This window comes from Lytechinus pictus, chromosome 11 (assembly GCF_037042905.1).
Source record: "Lytechinus pictus isolate F3 Inbred chromosome 11, Lp3.0, whole genome shotgun sequence".
Lineage (NCBI taxonomy): Eukaryota > Metazoa > Echinodermata > Echinoidea > Temnopleuroida > Toxopneustidae > Lytechinus > Lytechinus pictus.
In genome coordinates, this window is record NC_087255.1 from 24440288 (window position 1) to 24450106 (window position 9819).

The 9819-nt window shown below is 35.6% G+C and overlaps 1 long non-coding RNA gene across 1 annotated transcript; it reads right to left on the reverse strand.

Annotated features, from left to right (window-relative positions):
• Positions 1–425: 425 nt before the first annotated feature.
• On the reverse strand, positions 426–7655 carry LOC135155885 (uncharacterized). The gene is made up of 4 exons (XR_010294995.1): positions 7468–7655; positions 5417–5592; positions 4656–4752; positions 426–4024 (listed from the first exon to the last, which is right to left on the reverse strand). It is a non-coding gene; the product is annotated as an uncharacterized LOC135155885 (long non-coding RNA).
• Between the last annotated feature and the right edge of the window lie 2164 nt (positions 7656–9819).

A 9819-nucleotide genomic window follows, 5' to 3' on the forward strand; every position in this document is an offset into this window, starting at 1 on the left:
ACCGGTTACCACATGCATTACTACACACGATTTACCACACACGTTACCACATACACTACCACACACCAGTTACGTAACTGGTGTGTGGTAATGCATGTGGTAACTGGTGTGTGGTAAAATATGAGGTAATTCGTGTGGTAAATGGTGTGTGGTAAACACTAACCAGTTACCACACATATTGTACATAATACACATAATACCATGCATCAGAGTCATTACCCAAAATGTGTGTGGTAACTAGATGTGTGATAACTGATGCATGATAATGTTTGTTGCAACTGGTGTGTTGCAATGTGTGTGGTAACTGGTTAGATACATCACAGATCATGGGTATGATTTTGGTAGCAGTAGAATGTGTTCATGACCCTATGTACTTTTATAAGATTAAGAAAATACAACACCTTCAATGAACAGACAACAACTGATTTTACAAGTGATATAGAAAGTACTGGTATTTAGCTCATAGAGTCATCAATTTACAATACTGGTTTAGATTTGCTATTGACAAAAATTGTGTAACAGCTGCTTTACTGTACAAACAGTGTAACATAATAGTAACTATCAAAGAAATTAGTTACAGTGCATATAAATACTTTAAAAAAAGATACATTTCTTCTAAATACTTTAAAAAGTTACCTCAAAAGTTATCTGGCTTTTCAGCAAACCAAATTAACGACCATTGTAGTTTTTTTGCAGGTCACACATACAGAATGGACTGATTTACTCTGTTTTATGCTTAAAGACAAAAATGATTAAACTCTTAATCGTTTTTAAGAAAATGAACAAAACATAAGGATGTGTCTACAATAGGTAATATCATATAAGTAGCTGCGGCAAAGTGCACTGTACTCAAAATTGCGTATAACAAAATGCATAATTATCCCAAGTTTACTTCAAGGCTGAAGGGCAAGTAGAAATAGACGAGAGATGATAATATGTATTTGGAGAAAATGAAAACTAGGACAATACCCTGGCATGTAATATCTGAATTAAAGGAAAATAACACCCAAAACATAATACCACATGATATTATTGATAAATACAGGACAATCAACATGAATCCACTCATACCCTAATCCAATTACGGAGTACCACCTTTTCAAAGTTGGCCTCTTACAGTATGGTTCGAAGTTTCTGGATGGAGGTCGCCATTTTCGCAGGGTTAGTTAGGAAATTATTACATCAGCGACGAACTACATCTCTAAACCTTTAGGCATTATATATTCTATTTTATCAATAACAAATCAAATGTACAGATAAAACTCATAAAAATATTAGTTAAAATTTGTTTAATATATGGTAGGTTCAAAATACAATTTGATGAGTTTTAATGATAAGATTTACACCCCAATTTCCGCTGCCAATTTGTAAATCGTAGATTAGGGTGTAATTTTTATCATTAAAACTCATCAAGTCGTAATTTGAACCTATCATATAATATTAAACAAATTTTAATTAATATTTTACGAGTTTTATCTGTACATTTGATTTATTATCGATGAAATAGAATATATAATGCCCAAACGTTTAGAGATGTAGTTCGTCGCTGACGGAATAATCCCCATCCATAGACTTTGTACCAGAAGATGCCAACTTTGAAAAGGTGGTACTCCATACTGGGACATCGGATTGGGGGTATATGAGTGGATTCATTTTCATTGTCCTGTATTTATCAATGGTATCATGTGGTATTATATTTTGGGTTTTATTTTCCTTTAAGATATTGTACTGGTTTATATCATGGCATTACAAAGTTCATCTGTAGTGCACACTGTGTCAAGTGCACAAACCTATTCATGGTTCCCACAGAAATTTGAAAACAGAATTCCATGACCTCTCCATGACTTAATTCCTTTCTGGCACAGTTTACAAAATCAGACATGTTATGATCATGAACACCAATTATAATAGTAGAGTACAATCACAGAGTATGAGAGTTGTGAGACATAAAAAACTAGAAAGCTGTCATAGCCAAGAGGTAAATGCAATTCCATGACTTTTCACATATCCCTGACTTTCCATGACCAATTTTTTTTCCAGGATTTTCCATGACTGTGGGAACCCTGTAATAATACCGCATTGACAGAGCTCTATCATTTTTAAAGTTAATTTCAATTTCCTTCAAACATTTTATTCATCTCTTTTTGGTTGGACCTTGAATATAATACAATACAATGTTTTGGCAGGTCGTCTATAAAAGCATGTACATCGTTAAAAAAGGCTTTTGGCAGGAACTTTTGGCAAGTAGTCAACAGTATCAATGCATGTAAATTTGGGTGAAAGAATCATACATGTACATTAATTCTTAAGAAAAGTTTGTGGTTGTATTACACTATCACTTAAACGTATTAAAAAGACAGCAGTTGCAGCAAACAATTATTTCATGAGAAATTGTCAAAATATTGTACATAATCTCTAGATCTGGTACATTAATGTAAGCTTGTATTTTTGTAAAATCACTAATTTTGAACTTAAAATTAATTATTTTGATGATCACTAACACAGAAAAGAACATGTGGGACAGGACAGTGTATTATGATTGATTTGAAAAATACCTGACATTGGATAGAATTACATGCTTATTTTGCTCATTTCTCAGCAATTACACATTTTCTTCCCGAGCTATAATTAATTATGGCACATGTCTTTTATATTTTGCTGGTAATTCTATTGGATTCTGTTCGAACTCATTTTAAGATTGTTACTACAACTGGTAATTTATCTTTAAAGTTGTACTTGTATATGATACGGGCTCAACATAATCTAAAATAAAGTAATTTTTACCATGCAAAATAGTGAAAATTTTATCAAAATCAGATAAAATTTAAAAAAAAATAATTACAAAAATATTGGTCATCAACACATGCAAGTAGATACATGTAAGTTTATGATATCATGCCCACATTTTTATTGTTCTCATGTTACCAGATAAAATCATAATTTACTTCATGTGTGTAATAAGTATGTCTTCCAATCCCATGTAGCAAAAGAACTTCCAGCATTAATCAATACAGGTAAGTCACATCAATACAGTTTACAATCCGATTTGTTTCATTCTTGGTAAACAAAATTAAATGCACAATTTTATATACAAAATAATAAGTTGGGGATACGTGTACATGTACAATGTACGTCAGTATGACATCATCAGCTTGCTACTTGCATATATGCTTAGAGCTCTTTCACCAAAATAATGCAGAGGTTAGAATGTCATACATTACTTTATTATCCCTTGTCTAATTTGGATGAATTTTTCAGTTTTGTTAAAAAGTAATAACAGGCAATATCCATGGTTACCCTTAAACTTGACCTCAATGCATGTTCGCTTTTACACAACACGTTATTTTGCGAGATACAAAGCGCATGAGATTTAAAAAAATTCAAAGTACCAGACAGTGACAGTATTGTTGTAAGTACAGAGCAAAGATCAGGATGGTAGGTCTTCTCAAATTGTATTTGGATTGATCCAAGGTTGTTGACAACTGGAGGAGAGGAAGGAGCTAATTCCACGGCCTTGGAGCAGTAGTGGAGAAAGTTGCATCACCAGTAGCTAATTCGTAGGTGCGTAATGATCACAAAAATAAAAAGGCAAGTGCGCCTAGAATGAAAATGACGCACAAGGGATTCCTTATAAAACATGTAATCTGGATCTCTGTCAATGACTTTGAAAATCAGGAGACGGACACTGATGTTCATGTATATCCTTTCCTTGACTTGCAGCCAGCGAAGTTGGCGTATGGCAAATGGCACAATAGATGCAGCATTCTGTACTATATGCAGTCAGTCCAGATCGCCCTAATTCAAGCACGAAGAGCATTACAATAGTCCAGTTTAGATAGCGCTAAACCATGGACTGCTTTGTGGCAAGTAGAAATATAAAAGGCACTTCCCATTGGCCTTTATTCTTCCAATCTGTTTGATGTTATACTGGTAGGGAGCAGGTTCCAATAGCACTATGAAAGGAGTTACGAAACCAGATGAATGGGTGCAGATTCAGGACACCTTCCATTTCAACTTAAGGCATCTGCAATAAATAACAGAAGAAGATAAACATAAAAGCCTTTCCTGCATTAACTATTTAATATTCATTAAAAACTACATGGTTTCAATATCAATTTCCAAACTTTTTAAAAAATGATTAAAAAACAATGTGGGGTTTGTTCCATATTTATACTTTAAATATTAACATGTAAAGTCAGGTTGGGGGAGGGGGGCTTGATGCCCTCAAGATCTGCTGCACCTCCAAACCATCTCTGTATAGGGAAGGACATTTTAAAGTTAAAAAAAAAATATTTATTTTAATTAAACATGATTTTAATTCATGCTTTTTTTAAATGTGTTTTAAATGGTTATGGAATAATTCCATCAGTTTGAATAAGAAATTACAAGTTGCCAATTTCACATAACGAAGATCAATTCTGATGTGATAATAAATGCATGTCAGATGTTGATGTTTCACTTATGCCTATCTAATACGTTTGAATTGACAACAGCATGAACCTTGTAAGGGCATTAATTATTAGACAAGCTTTGTATCAGAGTGGTTACAAAATCAAAATTATTTAACTGCATCTCATGTTCATGCACATGTAAATAATCAAAATAACACAATAATTATAAAAAATACCTTCCACAAAGGATAAATTTGTACACACCATTATATCTGCATGAATATTGTTCTTTTAGTCCACCTATAATGATACAGCTGATGAGAGTTTGAATGATGGTATCAAGATGGTGCTTCTACCAAGGCTGCAAAAGAGAGAAAAAAAAATAAAATGTTAACCTCAATCATGCCAAGAAATCATGCCAACCGTTGTGAAACTCTATTAGCGCCAAATTACACTCTAAACTTGTCATTAGAACGTCCAAACCGATACACGTCAGCCAGGAATCTAGTACTAGCACAATCAGCTATGCATTTGCACCAATTCCCTCTGTATTTTCTTGCATATGGACGTCTCTCGACTTAAAGGTCATGTCATTGTGTTATATAGCTTGGGAATTGCAAGCAAGTGATCCTTCGAAATGTTTACCTGCTTAAAAGTAACATTTCTTAAGCCTTAATTTTGTATATTTAGATAACAAAAGGCTTACAAATTGGAAAAATCAAATGTTTGCCCAAAATTATTGTGGGAAAGGTGGATTTTTAAAGGGAAATCCATCTTTGTGTACCAAGTTCTACAGGCAACAGAGACTTGTCTAGCTCCGTGAATGAAAATACCCCTTGTACAATGTAAAAATGATAAAAATATCATCACAGAGTCCTCTAAGTACAGTTAGGACCATTGACAGATAAGGTGCCCTAAGATTGCGCACATCCGAATCTGCGCGATTCTGATAATGGAAGATACGCAACGACTCCAAACAAAAAATAAACTTTACACCTGAAAGAGCCTACTGTACTTAGTCTTACCTACTGCCCGATGCCTCCTGACATGTAGAGCAACAACAAAGGACCTCCACTCCTGGCGGCCAGTGGTTCTGGGCCGTCTTCTGGAAACTCCCCCGGGCTAGGTCATATTCACCGACTTCATCTCCTCCTCAAATGTGATGCCAGGACAAGTAGTTTTGGGTCTCCCTCTCTTTCTCCTGGAATGTCATAAACAGATCTATTCATAAAAAATCTGACTTAAAATGGTTGGAAAATAATGAATTTAGGGCATTGGCAAGAGTTCCATATGCAACCCCACTAAAATTGAAAATAAAAACATGAAGAAGGTTCAGAATAATATATCTAGCACAATATAGAACATATATGATGGGGTAGTGGATAGTACTAGGAGTGGAAATACATACTAAAATATGGCTTTATTCCGTCAAATTTCGAGCATGTATGGATGTATCTAGTGTGTGTAATTGTCCATAGACATCGGTTTATTTACTCAAGGGTCTGTGAGTCAAGTCTAGGCGAACTATTGGCTGATAATCGTTAAAATACCCCTTCCGGCATCAGCACTTCTTGCTAGCATAGCAGGAACAGGTCTTGACTGCAAATAAAACGAGGTGATCTCAAGTCCCAACTAAGGTGCCAAAACAAGGGTAAAAAAATTATAGAAAAATCTGAAGTGAACGAACTGGAATGGAATTAAGTCTCAACAATCTTATTTTTTATCACGTTGGTGGGGGGTACATTGGAATTGCATATGGAATTCTTTCCAGGGCATTTCATGTGACGTCCTCAAAATGCAGCCTCTGTGACTGTGCTTTCTTATCGAAATCTTCGCATCATGTGAATAAGTGCGCAGACATCGGCCACTATTAGTATTACCCAGTTGTTGTGTGTCCAGACAGGTTGTGTGTCTGGACGATCAATTTTAGAAAGTCATTTGGAAAAAAAGCAAAGTTCCATCAATTTTTAGTACAAATTATTAGGAAATATTATAAAGAACAAAATAGAAGATGATAACAAGTATTGAATTCATATTTTTAGTGTAATCCAAAGATAAAAGGAAGGCTTCAAAAAGATAAAACTGTCCGGACACCCGACCCCCATCCTACCAGCAACGTTCTCGCCAGTGTAGAACACGCGTCGCATGCGACACACGTAAATTCCACAAGCTCTATATGCGTCACGGGCAAAAAAAAATCATAAAAAGTGGGGAAAAGTCATCGGAAATAATTGTTGCATCATTCATCATCAATCCTCAAAAGTAAAGGATGTTTCAGAATCATTTCGGCAACAAACAAACTACGATCTTCTTATTGATGACCGGAAAAATATCCATGCATAGAAACTGGCGCATTTCCACTTCCAGCCGGCTAGCCAGCCAGCCAAGCCTGAGCTGAGCAGCCACACTAGCCCGCGTTGCCAGCGCGCCTAGCTGAGCTGGACATGCATGCTATACGCTACAATGCATGTTAAACTGAATTGTCCGCGCTGCGACCCGGGTCCGACGTAGCCTTTCATTTTTACATGATACCGTTTCCCGATAGTTATCAAGAAATTTTTATCATAAAATGAATTGTTCCACATAATTTTCCCGCTAATTTCGTTCATTCTCAATTTCTCATGTCATTCTGATCTGCTGTCGGGCTACCGTACCAGTACCACTAACTTAATTTTGTTCAATCAAAATGCAAGTAAATGACCATGACTGGCCGAGATATTTTCCCAAGAAAATCAATTATTTCTCTTAATTTTTAATGAGACTTTTTGCACACTTACTCATAAGAATACAAGGAACATCATCAATTGAAAGATTTTGTAAAATAACAGGAAATTCACGTTAATTCTAAACTCAAATCGTTTAGGTGTGCTGTGACTGTGTGCAGACTTGAGACCACCAGCCAGTGGTCCACATCACAGCAGCGAGCAGGCGCTCGGGGCCGGGCGAGCGCCCGGTTAGACAGGATGGGATTGCCAGTGTCATGTCATTTTCATTGACGAAATCTTTAGCTAGTTGCAAGCCGGGGCATTTAACAAACTACGAAAAGAAAATCATAGAAAATGGTTATCTAACTTACTGTTTAGCCTACTGCAAATGTCTTCGAAGTCGTCCACATCTAACCCGCATTCTTTAAGTAGTTGAATTATTAACGGCCTTCTTCGTCCCACTTCTCGATCGAGCTCAATAAACTGCAACGCAACGCAAACGGTATTCTTTTCAAATGTTGGCGGTAAGTGCGCATGCGCAAGCCTGTCGCCGCCCCCCCCCCCCCCGGGTGACCAGATTTCACAAAATGAAATAAGGGACAATCGAAAAAAGATCAACAAAGAAGGCTACACAGTGTTACACCTGTAAAAAACTTTAAAAAATTGGAAGGGAGGGTGAACGAAAGAATGAAGGAAAGAAAGAAAAGGCGAAAGAAAAGAGATGAAAAGAGAAGAAAAAAAATTAAGGGGAAAATGAAGGAAAAAATAAAAAAAGAATAAAAGAAAGTTAATTTAGAATAAAAAAGAGAAAAAAAGTTTCCGCCATTCTTTGAATTGAATACAGAAAGAGAGAAAAAGAAAGAAATGGAAGAAGAATACATGTGTGAAAGACAAAATAAAGGAGAGAAAGAAAAAAGTAAGAAAAAGGAGGAGGAAAGAAAGAATGAAGGAAAGAAAAATGTTTTCTTCATTCTTTGAAAGAAAGAAACAAAGAAAGAAGGAAACAGTAAGGGAGGAGGGAAGGAAGGAATTAAGGGAGGGAGAGAAATAATAAGGGAAAGAATTATAAGGAAAAATAAAATAAAGAATGAAAGAAAGAGAGGGAGGAAGAATGAAGTGAGGAAGGAGTGAAAACATAATGGAAGAAGAGAAAGAATTAAAATAAAAAGGAGAGGAAGGGAGGGGAAGAAAAAAGTTGAAAGAAAGAATGGAGGAAATAAAAAAAGGAAATTTGATAAAGAAGACGGGTAAGAAAAAGGGAGGAAAAAAAATGAACACAGAGAGAGAGAAAGGATCAGGAAAGGCAAATAGGAAATAGAGATAGATGGAACAAAAACGGGCAAGCAGGAAGGATAGAAGGATGAAGAAAGAAGGATAGAAAAGTTCAAACTTCAAGCAAAAAATTCCAATCATCTAACAAAAATCATAATGATATTTGGTGTTTTTAAAATATATTTAAAAAAAATGTTTTAGAAATGAATAAAATTTCAAAGTGATTCTTTTTTTACTTAAAAATTAGATGAAACATCGCGGCATTATATAGAACAAGACTCAAAACGAAAGTTGAAACAACTAGATCTAGTTATGAAAACTCAATAACTTGTTCCTCCGATTACATCCCCAAATCAGTAATCTGAGAACCCATAATATAATTATACAAATTTCCCGCCGATTTTGTGATTATTTTGGCATGTTTCATTGTGTTTGGTGTAGAGAATCTGCTCCGATCCTACATGCCTTGCTAGTACTAGCCTGTCACACAAAGGCAGGAGGCCAGTTCGATTGGGTTAGCAAGAAAATCACCTTGCAAAAGTTTATTTATCGATTTTATTGTTGTCTCTGCTTCGTCATCTGTTGGTTATTTTAATGAAAATTCGTCACTTTTAAATATATTTTGTTCAATATTCTGAAATACGGGACAAATAGGCGTCCCGGGAAGGGTTTGTCGGGACGCCGGGACAAAGAAGCAAAATACGGGACAATCCCGGGAAATACGGGACGTCTGGTCACCCTGCCCCCCCCTCCGGCGAATCAATTTTTAATTTTGATAGGGGGTGAGCTGAGGGGGGTCTAAGTTATCGGTGTGAAAACTTTTTTTGTGTGGTATTTCTGATTTTCAACAGAAGGGTAATAACACACAAATACCACATATTTGAATTGACAGTACTACACAATGGGCTATGACGTAACATGCTTTCATGTGGTAATTTTGATTTACCACAGCAGTATAATTCCACACAAATACCACATATTTGAATTGACACACAATGGCATCATGTGGTATTGCATTCGTGCGGTAAGTTTGATTTACCGCAGAGCATAACACCACAAAAATACCACATATTTGAATTTACATTACCACACAATGGGCTAATGTGGAAACATGCTTTCATATGTGGTAATTTTGATTTACCACAGCAGTATAAAAATACCACACAAATACCACATATTTGAATTTACGTTACCACACAATGGCATCATGAGGTAAAGCATTCATGTGGTAATTTTGTTTTACCACAGAAGTATACAATACACAAATACCACATATTTGAATTTACATTACCACACAATGGCATCATGAGGTAACATGCATTCCTGTGGTAATTTTGATTTACCACAGAAATATAACAATACCACACATACCACATATTTGAATTTACATTACCACACAATGGCATCATGAGGTAACATGCATTCATGTGGTAATTTTGATTTACCACAGA